Source organism: Balaenoptera ricei, chromosome 4 (assembly GCF_028023285.1).
Source record: "Balaenoptera ricei isolate mBalRic1 chromosome 4, mBalRic1.hap2, whole genome shotgun sequence".
Taxonomy (NCBI): Eukaryota; Metazoa; Chordata; class Mammalia; order Artiodactyla; family Balaenopteridae; genus Balaenoptera; species Balaenoptera ricei.
In genome coordinates this window covers 89,793,445-89,812,621 of record NC_082642.1, presented here as the reverse complement: position 1 = coordinate 89,812,621, position 19,177 = coordinate 89,793,445, and the positions used below count along the sequence as shown (strand labels likewise).

The following is a 19,177-nucleotide window of genomic DNA, read 5'->3' as shown; positions in this document are numbered from 1 at the left end:
ACACACAGAAAAAAGCAACTCAGAAGAAATGCAGACTATGCAGGAGAAGGAAATTTCTGACAGAAAATGCTCATTAATATCCTCAGAGGGCTTCCCTGGTGGCACACTGGTTGAGAATCTGCCTGCCAATGCAGGGGACACGGGTTCGAGCCCTGGTCCGGGAAGATCCCACATGCCGCGGAGCAACTGGGCCCGTGAGCCACAATTGCTGAGCCTGCGCGTCTGGAGCCTGTGCTCCGCAGCCAGAGAGGCTGCGATGGTGAGAGACCCGCGCACCGCGATGAAGAGTGGCCCCCGCTTGCCGCAACTAGAGAAAGCCCTCGCACAGAAACGAAGACCCAACACAGCCATAAATAAATAAATAAAATTTAAAAAAAAATCCTCAGAGAGACAAGATGTTTTATCTATAAAACAAGAAGAGAATATTATTATTTTTTAATAGGGGGAATAAGAAATTACAAATATGACAGGAAACATAAAAAATTCAACAGACCCATCCTCACCCCAACCAACAAAGTCTGGCCCACAGCAGGTGCTCATAAATATTTGCTGAATGGATAAATGAGGCAGTATTTCATGAACTTTAATGCACATACAGATCACCTGGGGGAATCTTGTTAAAATGCAGATTCGGATTCCATAGATATGGGGTAGGGCCTAAGTTTTACATTTCTAACAAGCTCCCAGTGATAATGTTCTGGTCCTTAGACCATACTCTAGGAAGCAAGGGTCTCTGCTAAACCCTGGAGCAGTGGTTCTTTGCACTGGCTGTGCATTAAAATCACCTGGGAGGTAGGAACTTGGCGGTGTGTGGGCCCCGCCCACTGAGATTCTAATCAGCTTGGTCTAGGTGAGACTCAGGCATCATATCTTGAAATCTCTGCAGATGAATCCATACTGGGGTCGAGAACTGCTGCTCTGGAGAAAGCCTGTAACTGCGCCAATCATTGGTCCTGGCCAGAACAGTCCTGTTTTCAAATATTCTTTCCCATTGTTGACACTGACCACTCTTTCAGAAGGCCCTTCTCATCATGGCCATGAGCATCAGTTTATGGGACTATTTACTATGCAGATGGTAGTTCTTAATGCTAAGTCCCATTAATGTCAGTGGATGGAGAAATCATTCTACTAAATTTCCAAAAATTCATTCTGAGAATTTTTTCCTTATTAGATTCACACACTTATCTTAATTTTTCTAATTAAAAAAAAATCTGGACCTTAAAACTTTAGCAAGTCCTTTAAAAAAAATAAAGGATTTTTAAAAGTGAAATGTGGATATCTCCCTAGCCAAAAATCCTAATCCATTATTCCAATGTTTCTGTTAAAACTTAAGTTGAATTTAGTAGTTTTGTGTCTACCTCATCCATGCCATGGGATAAAATAATATCAACAGACATTTACTGCTGTTAAAATTGCTAAAATCACAATAGAAGGGTTGGAGGATAAAGTATCTTCCACAATGGAGAGCAAAAGCCCACACCAAGCTACATAATTAAAGAATAATGGAGATAAAGAAAAGATGCTACAAACTCCTGGGCAACGGTGTAACACAAGTTCCACAAAAAGGATTGGGAATGATTTTAGACATTAATGTTAACTCTGGAACTTAAGAGCAATGCCCTTAAGATTCCAAAGGAAAGCAATTTCCAGCCTAGATCTCTATATTCAGCTAATTAAGTGACTGAGTATCAGACTGGCAAGGTCTCAAAATAATCTACCACTCTTTCACCCTCCTCTCTCAGGAAGCTACTAAAGGATGTACTCTACCAAACTAGAGAATAAACCAACAAAGGGGAAGATAGGAAACAGGAGAGAAAGGCACAGAAAGGCAGTGAAGGAAATGCCCAAGATGCTGAAAGGGAGATCCCAGGAGGACAGCTAAGCATCAGTGATAGAGAGCAATTAGTCCATGCCGCTTTCGGGCACAAGGCTCTGAAAGAGACTTCTTCAGAGAGGTGAATTTGATAGAATACCTAATGGAATTGACACCCTGAGAAATTTATACAGCTACTGGAGAGTTTAATTAATTGAAAAGTACATAGAAAACTAAGCAAACAAAAAAAGCAACTCCAGGAAGAACAAAAAGGTGCCCAGGAAAGGAAAAGTCACAGTTTACTACACCATAACAATATAAACAATGAACAGTAGATTGAAGAAAAAATGAGATATGCCCAGAGTGGATGGGCTGGAAGATGGGATGAGTAGCAGGGTGGGAATGAGGGAATTAAAGTAAAATCCTCATCTTTGACCAAGATGGAATAACACGGATCAGACTTACCCTCCTGACTGAAACAACAGAAAAATGGACAAAATATACAAAATGGTTTTGAAGACACCAGACATCAAGATGCAAAGGTCAGTGATACCTAGGAGATAGGAAACAAAGGAGGTCAGCCCTGTGGTTGAGTTTCCAGGCTACAGAAGAGGGAAGGGAACCAGTTGGACCCCAAAGGACTCTCTGAGTTGAAGAGATGGAGCTGAGACTCTGGGGAAACTCAGGTGGCCAGAATTCACAGAACAGAGCATCAGAGAAGAGAGAGCACCACAGAAGTCTGTAAAAGATCCCCCTTGAGTAATACGCTGAGTACTGATCATCACATGAATGTATGGAAACTACCCAAGGCTGGGGAAAAGAACCACCCAAAAGGATTAGATATAGCAGTGCCTGGTGCTCACAGGGCTGGGAAAAGGGCCTGTTCCCACTAGCCAGACTGGAAAAGCTAGGCACTGGGTAGAATACACAGGTGGGGAGCTTCCCTGGTGGCGCAGTGGTTAAGAATCCGCCTGCCAATGCAGGGGACACGGGTTCGAGCCCTGGTCCGGGAAGATCCCACATGCCGTGGAGCAACTAAGCCCGTGCGCCACAACTACTGAGCCTGCGCTCTAGAGCCCGCGAGCCACAATCACTGAGCCTGTGTGCCACAACTACTGAGCCTGCATGCCTAGAGCCCGTGCTCTGCAACAAGAGAAGCCACCGCCATGAGAAGCCCGTGCACCACAACGAAGAGTAGTCCCCGCTCCCTGCAACTAGAGAAAGCCCGCGTGCAGCAATGAAGACCCAACACAGCCAAAAATAAATAAACAAAAAATAAATAAATTTATTTAAAAAAAAAAAAAAGAATACACAGGTGGGTCTTGCCTCAGCAGTGTGGAATTATTAGCCCCAGACTGAGCATGGCTCTGGTCTCACCTAACAAATCTTAAAAATGAAATCCAAAAGGATCAAACTATTTCCCAGTCATTTAACTGGATTTCAGAACAAAGCTCAAGAATATTTATAGGAATACAAAAATACCCAGCAACCAACAAAGTAAAATGGATTGTCTGGCATCCAATAAAAAATTACCAGAGGGCTTCTGGTGCAGTGGTTGAGAACCCGCCTGCCAATGCAGGGGGGCACGGGTTCGAGCCCTGGTCCGGGAAGATCCCACATGCCGCGGAACAACTAAGCCCGTGCGCCACAACTACTGAGCCTGTGCTCTAGAGCCCGCGTGCCACAACTACTGAAGCCTGTGCACCTAGAGCCTGTGCTCCACAACAAGAGAAGCCACTGCAACGAGAAGCCTGTGCACCGCAACGAAGAGTAGCCCCCGCTCGCTGCAACTAGAGAGAAGCCCACGCACAGCAACAAAGACCCAACACAGCCCAAAAAAAAAAAAAAAAAAAAAAATTACCAGAAAAAAAAAAGCAAGAAACTATGATCCATAACGAGGAGAAAAAGCAATCAATCAAAACCAACCCAGAACTGGCACAGATGTTAGAATTAGTAGACAAAGACACTAAAACAATTATAACTATGTTTTTAAAAGACTATCATTGAACTTTTAGAATAAAGACTACACTATATGAAATGAAAAAAAATAAAGTGAATGGAATTTAAGTCAGATTAGACAGTGCAGAAGAAAAAGTGGGTGAAACTGAAGACACAGTAATAGTACCATTACTATAGTAATACTAGACTACCCAAAATGAAACACAAAGGAAAAAAGATTCTTTTTTAAATGAACAAAGCATCAGTGTGCAGTGGGACAATTTCAAGTGGCCTAATATATGTGTAATTAGAGTTCCCAAGAAGAGTTGGGAACAGAAAAAAAACATATTAAGAAACAATGACTGAAATTTTCCCAAATTTGACAAAAACTAAGAGCCCACAGATTCAAGAAGCTCAATGACTTCAAACACAAGACACATGAAGAAAACTACACCATCGCACATCATAATCAAATTGCTCAAAATCAGGGATAACATCTCAAAAAGTAGCTGGGAGGGCAAGGGAGACATGCTACATACAGGGAACTAAGATGACAACAGATTTCTTGCAGAAACAATGGAAATGAGAGGACAGTGGCACAACGTCATTAAAACTAATGACTTAGAATTCTATTCCAATGGAAATACCTTTTTAAAATGAAGGCTAAATAAACTTTCTAAATATACAAAAGCTGAAAGAATTCAACACCAGCAGACCTGCACTATAATAAATGTTAAAGGAAGTCCTTCAGACAGAAGAAAAATAATACATATAGAAATATGGATCTATGCACAGAAATGAACAGCACTAGAATGGCAACTACATGGGTAAATAGTTAACAAAATTTTTTTACTATATTTAAATTACTTTAAAAGATAAACTGACTGTTTAAACAAAAATTATACCAATGTAGTGCGGGGTTTATAACATGTATAATTTTGATAATAATTGCATAAAGGAAGGGAAAAATGAAAATATTTTAAGGTTCTTACATCACTTGAAGGCAGACTATGATAAATTAAAGATGTATATTATGAATCCTGTAGACATTACAAGAAAAATATCCTCATAAACATATGATAAATTAAAGATGTATATTATGAATCCTGTAGACATTACAAGAAAAATATCCTCATAAACATAGATGCAAAAATTCTTAACAAATTCTTTAGCAAATGGAATCCAGCAATATACATAAAGAATTATAACCATGACCCAATGGAGCTTGTCTCAGGAATGCGAGGTTGATTTAGCATTTGAAGACGGAATCAATGTAATTCAACACATTAACTAAAAAAGAAAATCCTATCATCATTTTGATAAACACAGAAAAAACATCTGACAAAATCCAACATCCATTTCTATTAAAAATCTCTGTAAAATAGGAACAGAAGGGAGCTTCTTCAACCTGATAAAGATCATATATGAAAAACTTACAGCTAAATCATGCATAGTGGTGAAATACTGAATGTTTTCCCCTGAAGATCAGGAGCAAGATACCTAATCTTCTATTCAACATTATATCAGAGGATTAGCCAGTGCAATCAGGCAAGAAAAAGAAATAATAGACATAAAGACCAGAAAGGAAGAAGTAAAACTGTCTATATTAGCAGATGACATGACAGTCTATGTATAAAATCCAATGGAAGCTACAAAAAAGCTATTAGAACAACCTGTTTAGCAAGGTGGGAGGGTATAATATACAAAAGTCAATTTTATTTATATATACTAACAACAAACTATTGGAAATTGAAATTTAAAAAACATCACCATCTTATAGCAACGTTATTGGCAATAGCAAAAAGGTAGTAGCAACCATTGATAGATGAATAAACAAAATCTGGTATATTCATACAATGGATTACTATTCAGCCTTAAAAAAAAAAAAGAAGGGAATTCTGACACATGCTAGAACATGGATGAACCTTGAATATATTACGGTAAGTGAAAAAAGCTAGTCACAAAAGGACAAATACTGTATGATTCTACTCCCATGAGGTATTTAGAGTAGTCAAATTCGTAGAGACAGAAAGTAGAATGTGATTGCCAGAGGTGGGAGGAGACAGGGGAATACAGAGATTGTTTAATAGGTACAGAGTTTCAGTTTTGCAAGATAAGAAAAAGTTCTGGAGATGGATGATAGTGATGGTTGTGCAACAAGGTGAAAGTACCTAACTCTACTGAACTATACACTTAAAAATGGTTAAAATGGTAAATTTTATGTTGTGTATATTTTACCACAATTAAGGCAGGTAAATTTTTTTAACAAAAAACTGAATTCCATTAAAAATACCATTTACAATAGCATCAAAAATATGCAATACTTAAGGATATATCTGAAAAAAGATTTAAAAGATCTGTACATTGTAAACTACAAAACACTGGTGAAATTCTTAAAAATCTAAATAAATACAGAGATACACATTGTTCATGAGTCAGGTTCAATATTGCTAAGATAGCAATTCTCCCCAAACTGATCTGGAGATTCAATGCAATCCCAGCAGGCTATTTTGTAGAAATTTACAAATTGTTCTAAAATGGGTATGGAAGTGCAACAAACCTAGAATAACTAAAGCAATTTTGAAAAGGAAGAACAAAGTTTAAGATCTTTCCTTGGTTTCAAGGCTTACTATAAAATCTACAGTGATCAAGATAATGTGGTCCTGGGATAAAGACAGACAAGTTAGATCAATGGAACAAAACAAAGTCCACAATTGGATCTATACACAAACAACCGATTTTTGATAAAGGTGCAAAGGCAACTCCACAGAGAAGCAAGTCTATTCAAAAAATTTTGCTGAACAATTGGATCCCCATATGCAAAAAACTGAACTTCCATTCATACCTTGCACCATATACTAACCTAAGAATTAACCCCAAATTGATTGTAGACCTAAATGTAAAACCCATAACTATAAAAGTTATAGGAGAAAACCATCATGCTTTGGGTTAGGCAGAGAGTTCTTAAACACCAAAAGCACAATCCATAAAAGAACAAGCTGGTAAACTGGAGTTCATTAAAAGTTAAAACTTCTGCTCTTCAAAAGACACTGTTAGGAGAATTAAAGTGCAAGCCAGAGCCTGGAAGAAAATATTTGCAAATCACATATCCCATAAAAGGCTTGAATCCAGAATATAAAAGAACTCCCAAAACTTAGTACAAAAAAACCCCCCCACACAATTAAAAAATGGGTAAACAATTTGAACAGACACATCCCCAAAGATATACAGATGGCAAATAAGATGAAAAGATGCTCAACATTAGTCATTAGAGTAATGCAAATTAAAACCAGAATGCGATACCATTACAGACCTATTAGTATGTCTAAATTTAAAGAGACTGATCATACCAAGTGCTGACAAAGTAGTGAACAAACTAGAACTTTCATACACAGCTGGTGGGTACATAAAATGGTACAACCACTTTGGAAAACAGTCTGGCGGTTTGTTAAAAATTAAATGTACACCTACCATATGATCCAACTATTCTAGTCCTAAGGATTTACCCAAGAAAAATAAAAGCATATGTCCATACAAAGACTTACACATATGTTCATAGCAGTTTTACTTTTAATAACCAAAAACTGAAAACAACCCATCAGGAGGTAAATGGATAAACAGACTGTGGTATACTACTCAGCAACAAAAAGGAATAAGCAATTGATACCCACAAAAACATGGATGAATCTCAAAACAATTATGCTGAGTGAAAAAAGCCAGGCAAAAAAAAAAAAAAAGAGCACATACTGTATGATTCCATTTACATAAATTTTAGGTAATGTGAACTAATGTAGAGTGACAGAAAGCAGACTATTGTTACCTGGGGAAGGGGGATGGCAAAGGAGGGGTGGGATGGAGGGATTACAAAGGGGCACAAAAAACTTTTGGGGGTTTGGGAATAATGGGTATGTTCATTATCTTGATTGTGGTGGTGGTTTCACAGGTATACACATATGTTAAAACTTACTAAATTATGTTTTAAATATGTTCCATTTACCATATGTCATTATACCTCAATAAAGCTATTATTAAAAACAAACACTTCATCTTCCAGGATAAAGCACAGGGCAGGGGGATAATTGTGGGCTCAGGGGCTAGAGGAAAACGTCTGGGAGCGCTGACCCCTCCTGCCTAATGTCCACTGGCCATGGCTCCTGGGAAGGTGGACGCTAGGCTGGCAAAGAAGGGTCTGAGCCCTCTGCACTCAGGACACTGTAGGGAAAACCAGGGCCCGCCTCACAGACGAGGAACTGAAGCCCCGAAATGTTACCCTAGTTACACACTAGTTACACAGCTAGTAACACTAGTTACACAGCTAGTAAACCCAGATCTGCCAAAGTCCTCTTTCTCTTCGTCTACCATAAATTCAAGAATCAACCTGGGGCTTCCCTGGTGACACAGTGGTTAAGAATCCGCCTGCCAATGCAGGAGACACGGGTTCGAGCCCTGGTCTGGGAAGATCCCACATGCCGTGGAGCAACTAAGCCCGTGAGCCACAATCACTGAAGCCCATCCACCCTAGAGCCCATGCTCCGCAACAAGAGAAGCCACCACAATGAGAAGCCTGCGCACCACAATGAAGAGTAGCCCCCGCTTGCCGCAACTAGAGGAAGCCCACACACAGCAACGAAGACCCAACGCAGCCAAAAATAAATAAACAAAATAAAATAAATAAATAAACAAATAAATTTAAAAAAAAAAAAAAAAAAAAAAAAAGAATCAACCTGAAATAGGGTGAAGGTGTATGCTTATGTGCATGTGTTTAGAACAGTTCTCTCCATTGAAGCCAGAGCGCAAGAAAAAGTCTGGCCATCCCAGAAGAGCCAGACACCTTGGACACAGCAGCTGAACTTCCGGTGCATGAGTGTTTGGGGTGGCAGGATGACAGGCAGGCATGGGACGAAGTTGACAGTCAAGTCTGGGTTTGCATGGGGAGCAGGCTAACTGGCTCCTCCAGCAGAGTCCCAGCAGCTGCCTGCTTAGGACGCGACCACCGCTCCCCCTGCCCCAACAGAAAAGGACTATCTCCACCCAGTCTGGTTGGGACAGGGGTCTGGGGGCCATCTGACTAAGAGCCACTCCTTGGGGTGGGGCAGAGATGGGTCTTGGCTAAGGCCCCGAGACAGGCAGCAACTCTGTACCCACTCCCACCCGAGGACTAGAGAAGCAAGCACCCAGACAGCGCCAGGTAAGAGGTGAACATCCCTAGGCAGATGAGGCCCGCAAGTGGCCAACCAAGCCCCTATGGGGCAGGAATGAATAGGCCTGGCACCCAGGCCATGAGGAAGTCAACAGGAAGCCAAATTTAGCCCCCACCTCTGCAAACCCCACCTCTAAGCTGGGCTGAGAGCTGGCCCTGGCTGGTACAGAACCCATGATGCCACAGCTGCCCATCTGTCCACCTCCATGGGGTGGGGCTGAGGTCTGGGCCACAGAGGATGCCCAGAGTCCAGCAGTGCAGATACCCTCTCCTATCCCACACTTTCAGGTTGGGGTCCTGAGAGCCCACACGGAGACAGAAGTCCTCACCAGCTCTCCACCCTTCTGCCCACTATTTATCCTTGGCTCTGGGCCCTCAGTATTAATCAAATGTGACAAGAAGGTGTGGCAGGAGCAGGCCAGGCTCGTGCCCAAGTTACCGGCTGCCACACTCACATCTCAGCTCACGTGGCCAAGAGGGTTACAAGATAAGGTCCTGTCAATGCACAGCTGCCCCTTCCCTTTTTTGGAACGTGTTTTGAGGACGTGAGGCAGCCTGTGCTGATTGCACCAACCCAGCTATGGCATGGAGATACCCCTATCTCCACCGGTAAACGGGTGGAGCGGGGGTGGAGGAGTGGAGAGGTGACTACTTCCTCTGCAACCTCAGCCTGGGACTACCCCTCTCTCCCTTCTGCCCAGGCTTGGCAGCCACCCAGACAGTCTCACCACCAGTCTAGACTCTAAGAAAATGTCCCATCACTCCAGTTGGCATATACAGTACTGGGGGGAGGAGTCCTGTCTCGCTGTTGAACACTGCACTGCTTCATTCCTCTCCAGGTTTAAACACAGGGGAATGAAAAAAAGCAGTTTGGAGACCACACTCTCCTGAGATAACTGCAGCCCCCTCCTTCCAAACACACCAATTCCAGCTGAGAACAGAATTGGGCTTCCTTACCTGCTGCCTTCCACTGGCTCTCTGCAGACAAAGCTCCTATGATGTCCCGGCTGAGGTGGCAGAAAAGGACCCAGCAGGACACTGCCTGCTATCGGGCAGTGGTTTCCAACGCTCCCAGGTTCACGGCGCTCTTCTGCCCCCCACTCCCCAAACCCCTACATCCCGCGCTCACCACGGCCCTGGCCCGGCCCGATGCTGGTGCTGAGCAGCCGGCCTGTGAGTTACCACCTCCTCCTCCGCCTGCGCCTCCGGATCCTGTGTCTCTCCAGGGGCCCCTCTCCCTCCTGGGACCCTTTCCCGTCCAGGTATGTTTCCTGGACAGCCCGCACCACCTGCCCTTCCTGCACCCCGGGTAGCCAATTTGCTTCCTGCACCCCCAGGCGCCCCTCTCCCTCAGGCCCCTGGGGCCCCACTGGCCGGGCCCTCCCCACCAGTTCGAGTCTCTTGCGGCGTGCCGGGGCCGCTCCCAGGACCTCTGCCTCCCCTCTGAGGTGCCCGCAGCTCTCCCAGTACTGCTCCCCCAGCTCCTCGGAACTTTCGAACTCGTCTCTTCTCTCCCAGAGGCCGTCCCCGAGCTCGGACAGCTGCTCGGGCTGCTGTAGCAGCCTGCGTGGGCTCCCCTCCCCCTGCTCCTGCACCCCGGTGCGAGCCTCCCCCCGCTCCTGCACTGCGGGGCTGCCTCCCCCTTTCTCCTGGTGCTGCTTGCGGGGCCCCAGCCCCTCTTCCTGCACCACAGGCCAGCCCGCGGAGCCGGTCCACGGCGGCGGGCGCCTCCAGTCCGCGCCGTTCGCAGACCCCCACACCACCCCCAGGCTAGGCTCGCGGCCCCGGCCGCCCCGCTCCTGCACCCCCGGGCCCACCCCGCCCTCCTCCTGCACGGCCGGACCCACGCCCCCCTGCTCCTCCACGCCGAGCTTCAGCCCGCGGAGCTGCTGCGGGCCCCAGCTGAGAACCCCGATCCGCTGCGGCTGCTGCTCCGGCAGCGCTGGGCAGAGCCCGCCGCGCTCCTCCTGCGCTCCCGGCCTAGGGCCCCCAGCCGGCACTGCCCAACGCACTCTCCTGCCCCCCAGAGGCCGCGCGGTCCCGCCCCTCCAGATGGTGCTGCCCTCGCTGCCCGCTCACACCGCCCCCTACCCGGCTCCTTCCGCCCCGTCCCCCGGGGGAGGGGGCTGCGGGGTCGCGTCCCCTCCCGCTCCGCCCCCACGTCCCGGTCCCGGCTCCCAGCCCTAGCTCCTGGGCGTCGACGTCCGCCCGCCGGGCGCCGCGCCCTGCGCCGGCCCCCGCAGGTGCTGCAGCCCCGCGCCCCAGCCCGAGAACCAACAGCGCCTGCCCTCCCGCCGGGGGTTCCTGGAGCCAGCCTGCGCCTGCGCCGCCCCAGGGGGGCGGAGCCTGGCCGGATTGGCCCGCCACCTTAAGGGGCCATGTACCACTTCTCCTTCCTCTTCAGAGCACTTACTGCTCCCCCTTCTTCGTCCCGACAGAAGCCCTGCTTGCGCCTTCCTGTGGAGCCAAAGGGAGAAGAGGTGAAGCAGAAGGTAGGGAGCTCACACTGAGACGGTGTAGTCAACAGGACCCAATGGAGGAGCGCTGAAATAGGAGTCTCGAATTCTAAGTAGCAGTTCAGCTGCTCCTGACTTGTGAGTGTAAAAAAACCCATTTCCCTCTGGCCTCAGTTGCTTCGTTTCTAAATTGAAGAGGAAGTTGGACCGGAAAGTTTCCAAGGTCCCAATCCAGTGAGTGTTTGACTGCAGAGAGGGACTCTAGTCCTAATCTTTCAGCAGCAGCCCAGAGATCTATGAACCTGGGCTGCCTCCACCCTTTCCCTGGGGCCAAGGGAGAGCTGGGCTCAGGCCTGTGACACTTCCTGTTGGGAATACAGGCAGAAAGAGCCCCGGGCAAAGGGGGCCTTCCTCCCTCTTGCACTGCTCCCTCTTGGGTCTGTACCCTGAAAGGAGGAGAAAATTCAGAGCTCCTTGTCCCAGTGATAGTGCAACCTGCAGACCCAGATCCTAGCACAGCTGGAGGCGGCCTTGGGCTGCCCAGCTTAGAACCCAAAAGCTAGGGCAAGTTGGCCCTGTTTCTGACTGTACCTCATCTATAAGATGCGTTTAATAATAAAACAACTCCAGACAGAACTGTCCCAAGGATCAGACATCAGAGAACTGTGTAAGGGTGACTCCTTCTGCACTCCTATTTTCCAGCATTGGGCCCAAGGGCTCTGGCCTGAGGACAGTAGGACAATGAGAAGGGGGCGGGTTCTAGACAGCTATGGGGGGGCTGGACTGGGTGGATTTGGATCATGGCGTCTTGCCCTGTGAGGTGAGCAGGGCAACTTTCTACTAAATCATTCGATAACAGTGTGTGTAAGGGGGTTGCCCTTCACCATGCAACCAGGGCCACTGAGCAGGAAGTTGAATGCACCCCACCTGGGCCGAGACAGGGTCTAGGGCAGGCAGTACTCCACAGGTGATAGAACTGAGGCTCTACACGATTAAGTAACAGCTGGTAGTAGTGAAGCCAGAATTCAAATCCACTTTTCTGACTCCCAAGTCTGCTCTGAACCAATAAGGCACAACAAAGCAACACCATACCCAGGAGCTTTGGGAAGCATCAGGTCTTAAAGCAGAAGATAGATGGGCCCCTGGGCTGGACAGCTGGTGATTGTCAAGTGGAGCAAAACTGAAGTTTTGTCCTCAGCCAGACAAGAATGACGCCCGTTTCCCTTCCTCCATTAATATGGACGGAATGAACTAGCAGTGGGGAATTTGTTGCAACAAAAATAGAAATGAAGTTTTTCCTCTCCTGAGAACAAGGAAAGTAAAGGGAACAGTGAACAGGCTAGAGAAGAAACAAACGGGACGGAAAGAGTTAATCACTCCTAGCTTTATTTTAACTGTTGCTAATCTGTAGTGTCTGTAACTGGATTTGTCCTTCACAAAGCTAACCTATTACTCCCTGACACTATGTGAACTACATCCTGCATGGTAATACCCCCTAACTCTATGTAAATTACATCATGCACCTACATACCCTGCACTCCCTTGTAACAAATCACCCCTTGTAGCCTTTTGCATTTCAGAAAGAAAGATAAACCAGAGACAAACAGGCTCAACTACCGGGCTGCTGGACCCAGTTACCCGGCTGCCTGACACCAGCTATGACTGTTTTGAAATAATGCAAGAAGAATGCAAGACCTTCACAATTTGATCCTTATCATATACCCTGGACTGTGAGCCCCACCTATAAGATCTTGTCTGATTCCCCGGGAAGGGGGGGCACAGTTCTTGAGGTGCTAGCCTGCTGTGTTTTCCCCTTTGCCAGGCAAAGATTAAAGCCATTTTTCTTGTTCCTCCAAAACTCTGTATTTCTGTTTGGCATTAGTGCACAGAGAGCCAAGATTTTTGGCATCAGTCTGACCAGATTTTGGGGATCAGTAGATGCAAACAACTGATTTGGAGCAAGTTTCTCTGCTGGTAAATCAAGTTCTAAATCAAACAAGGCAAGGGGTCAAAGCACCTACATGCTGGATTGTTCTGCTGGGTGATTCTCTTAGGGGAGCCCAGCTCCCCATTCTCCCATCTCCCTTCCAGTTGCTCTCAAGAGCCAAACCCATGCCTCTGACATCCCTAGTGCAGGGTTATCTGGAGCTTTAGGCTCACAGAAAAGAGGTCTCCTGCTCCCTTCCCCCATCCTTCCATCTCAACTCCTGGACTGTCCCCACCACCACATTGAGCACTGGGGCTGTGATGGAAGTTGTCTTGGAGCATGTCTCCTCTGCATTGTGTTTGACTCTGGTACTGGTAGCTGGGGAGACTGCTCTCTCCCAAGGGGACTGACAGCACAATAGAGGAAATGAGACACAGGCTAGAAACACAAGGCTTAGGAGATTCAGGAGGCTGTGGGGATAACCCCAACCCTCCAACGTGCCTGTGCCAGTCTCTTCCCTGATCTGAAACTTGAAAAGAGCTGTCCACAGCAGAGTGATTCTGCAGGGAGAAGGGCTTGTCAGGTCTAGTTCTAAGCAGAGGCAGCCCAAGCTGCTTGAGGGAGGCTTGTGGCAGTGCCTTGAAGAATCTCCATTGTGAGATGGTTGCATGTGTGGGGTAAGCAGGAGGGCAAGGAAGGCAGCGGCGGGTGGTGAAGGCAGCCTGGCTCATACCTGTAAGCAGGTGCTCGGCCAAGAGTGTTGATGCTGCAGAGTGACTGGGCTGAAGGTTTTTTGGGTTCTGTTTTGTTTTTAAAAATAGAGCAATGTGTTTTAAACTACTCTTGCAAACTATTAGCTGGAGGTGAACTGAATTTAGTGAGTTTTAACTGGCTTTTTTTTTTTTTTTTTTTGGCTGTGTTGGGTCTTCATTGCTGCATGCGGGCTTTCTCTAGTTGCAGTGAACAGGCTTCTCATTATGGTGGCTTCTCTTGTTGCGGAGCATGGGCTCTAGGCACGTGGGCTTCAGTAGTTGTGGCACATGGGCTCAGTAGTTGTGGCTTGTGGGCTCTAGAACACAGGCTCAGTAGTTGTGGTGCATGGGCTTAGTTGCTCCGCGGCATGTGGGATCTTCCCAGACTGGGCTCGAACCCATGTCCCCTGCATTAGCAGGCGGATTCTTTTATCACTGCGCCACCAGGGAAGTCCCTTAACTGGCTTTTTTTTTTTTTTAATAAAAGAGGACAGTAATAGAAAATATCAGAATATAACTTTCTGAACTTTTCATTGAAGTATAACATGCATCCAGAGAAGTGCAAAGACTTGGGCATTTTACAAAGTGAATATCCCCAGCACCGAGATCAAGAAACACTATAATCAGGATCCAGAAGTCCCCCCAAATGTAAGTTTTAAAAGAAACTATAATCTTCAAGCATGTCCTTCATATTTATGATTTACTTTTAACTTTCTGACAACCCTCCCTGGCCTCCGCCCACCAACATAAACTCCACAATGACAGGAAGTTTTGTCTGGGGACAAGACTGGCACAGGCACCTAGAACAATGCCGAGTATACAGTAGGTGCCAGCAATATCTATTGAATGGATGAGAGTGCATCACAGATAGTATAACCAAGCAGGACCCTATGGGGCCTTCCCAGGACAGACCCTACCCCCCACCATGTCCTCTGCCTCCCTCTTGTCTGTAGAAAAACTTTAGCCTCCTAGGCCTTCTCCAACTTCCAAAGAATAAATTTAATCAGAGAAGTAAGAAAATGCAGAAAGAAAGGAAAACAGCCAAGCAAGACAGAATAATAATAGTTTAGTCATTAAACAAAGTCAAGGACTGTTAGTTCCTCCTCAAGGGCTATAGATAATATACTGGGCCATATCCTTTGAGCTGTTTGACAGCCACTAAAACCCCCATGAGGTGGAAGAAGTTAACTGCATGCTGCCCACAAGCACGTAGACCCCAGACCAGTTGGAATCAGGAGGTTGATGATGTTGATTCCCAATTACTCACCAACAACCAATCAGAAGAATGTCCACGAGCTGATCATCCACCCCTCTCTCTCACCCTGTCTTTAAAAACGATTCCCTGAAAGCCATCAGGGAGTTGGGTCTTTGGAGCACTAGCAGTCTGGACTCCTTGCTTGGTGCCCTGCAATAAACGCTGCGCTTTCCTTAACCACAATCTGGTGTCAGCAGATTGGCTTTACTGTGCCCGAGTGAATGGACTGAAGTTTGGTTTGGTAACAATAGTAAAGGTATGGTTTCATTATATATACACAGGTGTGCTCTACATCTTGATATAAAATGTGTTTCTTTCTGCAGATCAGAGGCAAAGACTTCTGAAACCCAGTGCTCCAACTTGAGAAAGCTGTGGAGGCTGTGGTTCAGGCCCAGGGAATGAGCGTGGATGAAGTAGAATAGTATGCTGACTAGACCAGTGCTTCTCAAACTGCAGTGTGCCACTGAATGACCCAGGCGTCTGGTTGAAAGGCAGGTTCTGATTCAGCAAGCTGGGAAGGGGATGCTGCGGTTCTACATTTCTGTCAATCTCCTACACTTGGTTAGCAAGGCCTTGAACCCAGAGATTCTCAATAATGCTGTACATAAGAATCACATGGGAAGCTTTTAAAAACACTGCTGCCCAGGTCCCACCCCAGAACAATTCAGTTGGAATCTCTGTGGTGGGGCTCAGCATCCATAGGTTTTAAAAACTCCCCTGGTGATTCCAGTGTGCAGCCAGAAACAGTGGGTGCTGGTTCCCTGGAGTACCCCCAGTGCCTGAGCTGAGGTGGGAGGGAAGTGAGGTGTGGGGTCAGGTCTGGTGTCTGAGCAAATGATCCAGTATCACAAAGGGCAAGAGATTTCTTAGGAATGGACCATTTGCTCCTTAGTGGAGGTGAAGGGAGGGATTTCTGAAGGAATTCTTTGGCGTGGGGCTATCTGCTAACCCAGGTCACATCCTCCCAGGACCAAGAACAGACCCGTGCCTTCACCTTATCAAGCAAGTCAGAGCTCCCCACAGCTGCTCCGGGGGCTGGGCTAACATGCCCCCAAGCAGTTCAGACATTTTCAGAACCTTACTAGGGCAGTGGGAGGAGGTGCTGCCAGCTGCTCCCACACCCTGCCCCCTCTGCCCTGCTAGAGAAAGAGCCAGATGAGTCCAGAGATTACAAACCCTGGATCAACATGGACTATTCAGGATGAAGCGCCACGGTCCTGGGTTCTGACGCCCTCTGGTGGACACCTAGAGTTGAAGTTGGTAACCAACAAGCAGACTACCACGTCCAGGTACTCTTTTATTTATTTATTTTTTAAACTTTTAATACAATTTTTAAAGGTTACTTTCCATTTACAGTTATTACAAAATATTGATTGTATTCCCTGTGTTGTACAGTACACCCTTGAACCTATCTTACACCCAATAGTTTGTACCTCCCATTCCCCCACCCCTACACCACCCCCCACTGGTAATTAGTTTGTTCTCTGTATCTGAAAGTCTGCTTTTTTGTTTTATTCATTAGATTTTTGTATTTTTTAGATTCCACATATAAGTGATATCATACAATATTTGTCTTTCTCTGTCTGATTTATGTCACTTAGCATAATGCCCTCCAAGTCCATCCACGTTGCTGCACATGGCAAAATTTTGTTCTCTTTTATGGGTGAGTAGTATTCCATTGCATGTGTGTGTGTGTGTGTGTGTGTGTGTGTGTGTGTGTGTGTGTGTGTGTATTACAGCTTCCTTATCCATTCATCTGGGTTTTTTTGGTTGTTTTTGCCTCAGAAAATTTACAATTTATTTCTTTAGATTGAAGTATAGTTGATTTACAATGCTGTGTTAGTTTCTGGTGTACAGCAAAGTGATTCAGCTATACATATATATATTCTTTTTCATATTCTTTTCCATTATAGTTTATTACAAGGTATTGAATATAGTTCCCTTGGCTATACAGTAGGTCCTTGTTGTTTATCTATTTTACATATAGTAGTTTGTATCTGCTAGTTCCAAACTTCTAATTTATCCCTCCCCCTCCCCTTTCCCCTTTCCCATTTCCCCTTTCCCCTTTGGTAACCATAAGTTGGTTTTCTACATCTATGAGTCTGTTTCTGTTTGGTAAATAAGTTCATTTGTATCATTTTTTTTAGATTCCACATATAAGTGATATCATATGGTATTTGTCTTTCTCTGTCTGGCTTACCCTACTTAGTATGATGATCTCCAGGTCCATCCATGTTGTTGCAAATGGCATTATTTCATTCTTTTTAACGGTTGAGTAATATTCCATTGTATATATACACCACATCTTCTTTATCCATTCACCTGTCAATGGACATTTAGGTTGCTTCCATGTTTTGGCTATTGTAAATAGTGCTGCTATGAACATTGGGGTGCAAGTATCTTATCGAATTAGAGTTTCTGTCTTTTCTGGATATATGCCGAGGAGTGGGATTGCTGGATAATAAAGTAGTTCTATTTTTAGTTTTTTAAGGAAAACTAAAACTGTTTAGTTTCCTTTTTTAAGGAAAACTAAACTCGATACTGTTCTCCATAGTGGCTGCACCAATTTACATTCCCACCAAGAGTGTAGGAGGGTTCCCTTTTCTCCACACCCTCTCCAGCATTTATTTATCGTTTGTAGACTTTTTGATGATGGCCATTCTGACTGGTGTAAAGTGATACCTCATTGTAGTTTTGATTTGCATTTCTCTGATAATTAGCAATGTCAAACAGCTTTTCATGTGCCTTTTGGCCATCTGTATGTCTTCTTTGGAGAAATGTCTGTTTAGGTCTTCTGCGCATTTTTTGATTGGGTTGTTCGGTTTTTTGTTATTGAGTTGTATGAGCTGTTTGTATATTTTGGAAATTAAGCCCTTGTTGGTTGCATCATTTGTAAGCATTTTCTCACATTCTGTAGGTTGTCTTTTCATTTTGTTCATGGTTTCCTTTGCTGTGCAAAAGCTGATAAGTTTGGTTAGGTCCCATTTGTTTATTTTTGCTTTTATTTCTATTGCTTTGGGAGATTGACCTAAGAAAACATTGCTACGATTTATGTCAGAGAATGTATTGCCTATGTTCTCTTCTAGGAGTTTTATGGTATCATGTCTTATACTTAAGTCTTTAAGCCATTTTGAGTTTGTTTTTGTGTATGGTGTGAGGGAGTGTTCTAACTTCACTGGTTTATATATGGCTGTCCAGCATTCCCAGCAACACTTGAAGACCGTCTTTTCTCCATTGTATATTCTTTCCTCCTTTGTTGAAGATTAGTTGACCATAGGTGTGTTTATTTCTGGGCTCTCTATTCTGTTCCATTGGTCCATATGTCTGTTTTTGTGTCAAAACCATGCCATTTTCATTACTGTAGCTTTGTAGTATTGTCTGAAGTCTGGGAGGATCATGCCTCCTGCTTTATTGCTTTGGCAATTCTAGCTCTTTCATGGTTTCATATAAATTTTAGGATTATTTGTTCTAGTTCTGTGAAAAATGTCATAGGTAATTTGATAGAGATCACATTAAATCTGTAGATTGCTTTGGGTAGTATGGCCATTTTAACAATATTAATTCTTTATCTCCCTTTTTGATGGAATGTAGTCTTGATCTATCACGTACCCAAGCCAATGTCAGGCACAATCAAAGAAGACATGACCCGTCATACAGAGTGAAGTAAGTCAGAAAGAGAAAAACAAATACAGTATGCTAACACATATATACGGAATCTAAGGAAAAAAAAAAAGGCCATGAAGAACCTAGTGGCAAGACGGGAATAAAGACACAGACCTACTAGAGAATGGACTTGAGGATATGGGGAGGGGGTGGGGTGAGATGTGACAGGGTGA

The 19,177-nt window shown here is 45.1% G+C and overlaps 1 protein-coding gene and 2 long non-coding RNA genes across 7 annotated transcripts in view; 2 read left to right on the top strand and 1 right to left on the bottom strand.

Moving 5' to 3' along the window:
• The window catches only part of TNK2 (tyrosine kinase non receptor 2), a 42,497-nt gene extending 31,809 nt beyond the window's left edge, over positions 1-10,688 (bottom strand). For 3 of the 4 annotated variants that reach the window (XM_059920879.1, XM_059920882.1, XM_059920889.1), the window contains exon 1: positions 10,081-10,688. The gene's annotated coding sequence lies outside the window, so the exon portion shown is untranslated. Of the gene's footprint in view, positions 1-9,908; positions 10,058-10,080 lie in introns of those variants that run through there. The other variant, XM_059920884.1, reaches the window with a different exon arrangement.
• Positions 10,689-11,328: 640 nt separating this feature from the next.
• LOC132364765 (uncharacterized) lies at positions 11,329-15,831 on the top strand. Its single transcript, XR_009502907.1, has 3 exons — positions 11,329-11,443; positions 14,626-14,734; positions 15,665-15,831. It is a non-coding gene; the product is annotated as an uncharacterized LOC132364765 (long non-coding RNA).
• Positions 15,832-15,851: 20 nt separating this feature from the next.
• LOC132364764 (uncharacterized) overlaps positions 15,852-19,177 on the top strand; it is a 39,414-nt gene continuing 36,088 nt past the window's right edge. For both annotated transcript variants that reach the window (XR_009502906.1, XR_009502905.1), the window contains exons 1-2: positions 15,852-16,630; positions 16,943-17,004. This is a non-coding gene — a long non-coding RNA (uncharacterized LOC132364764). The remainder of the gene's footprint in view (positions 16,631-16,942; positions 17,005-19,177) is intronic.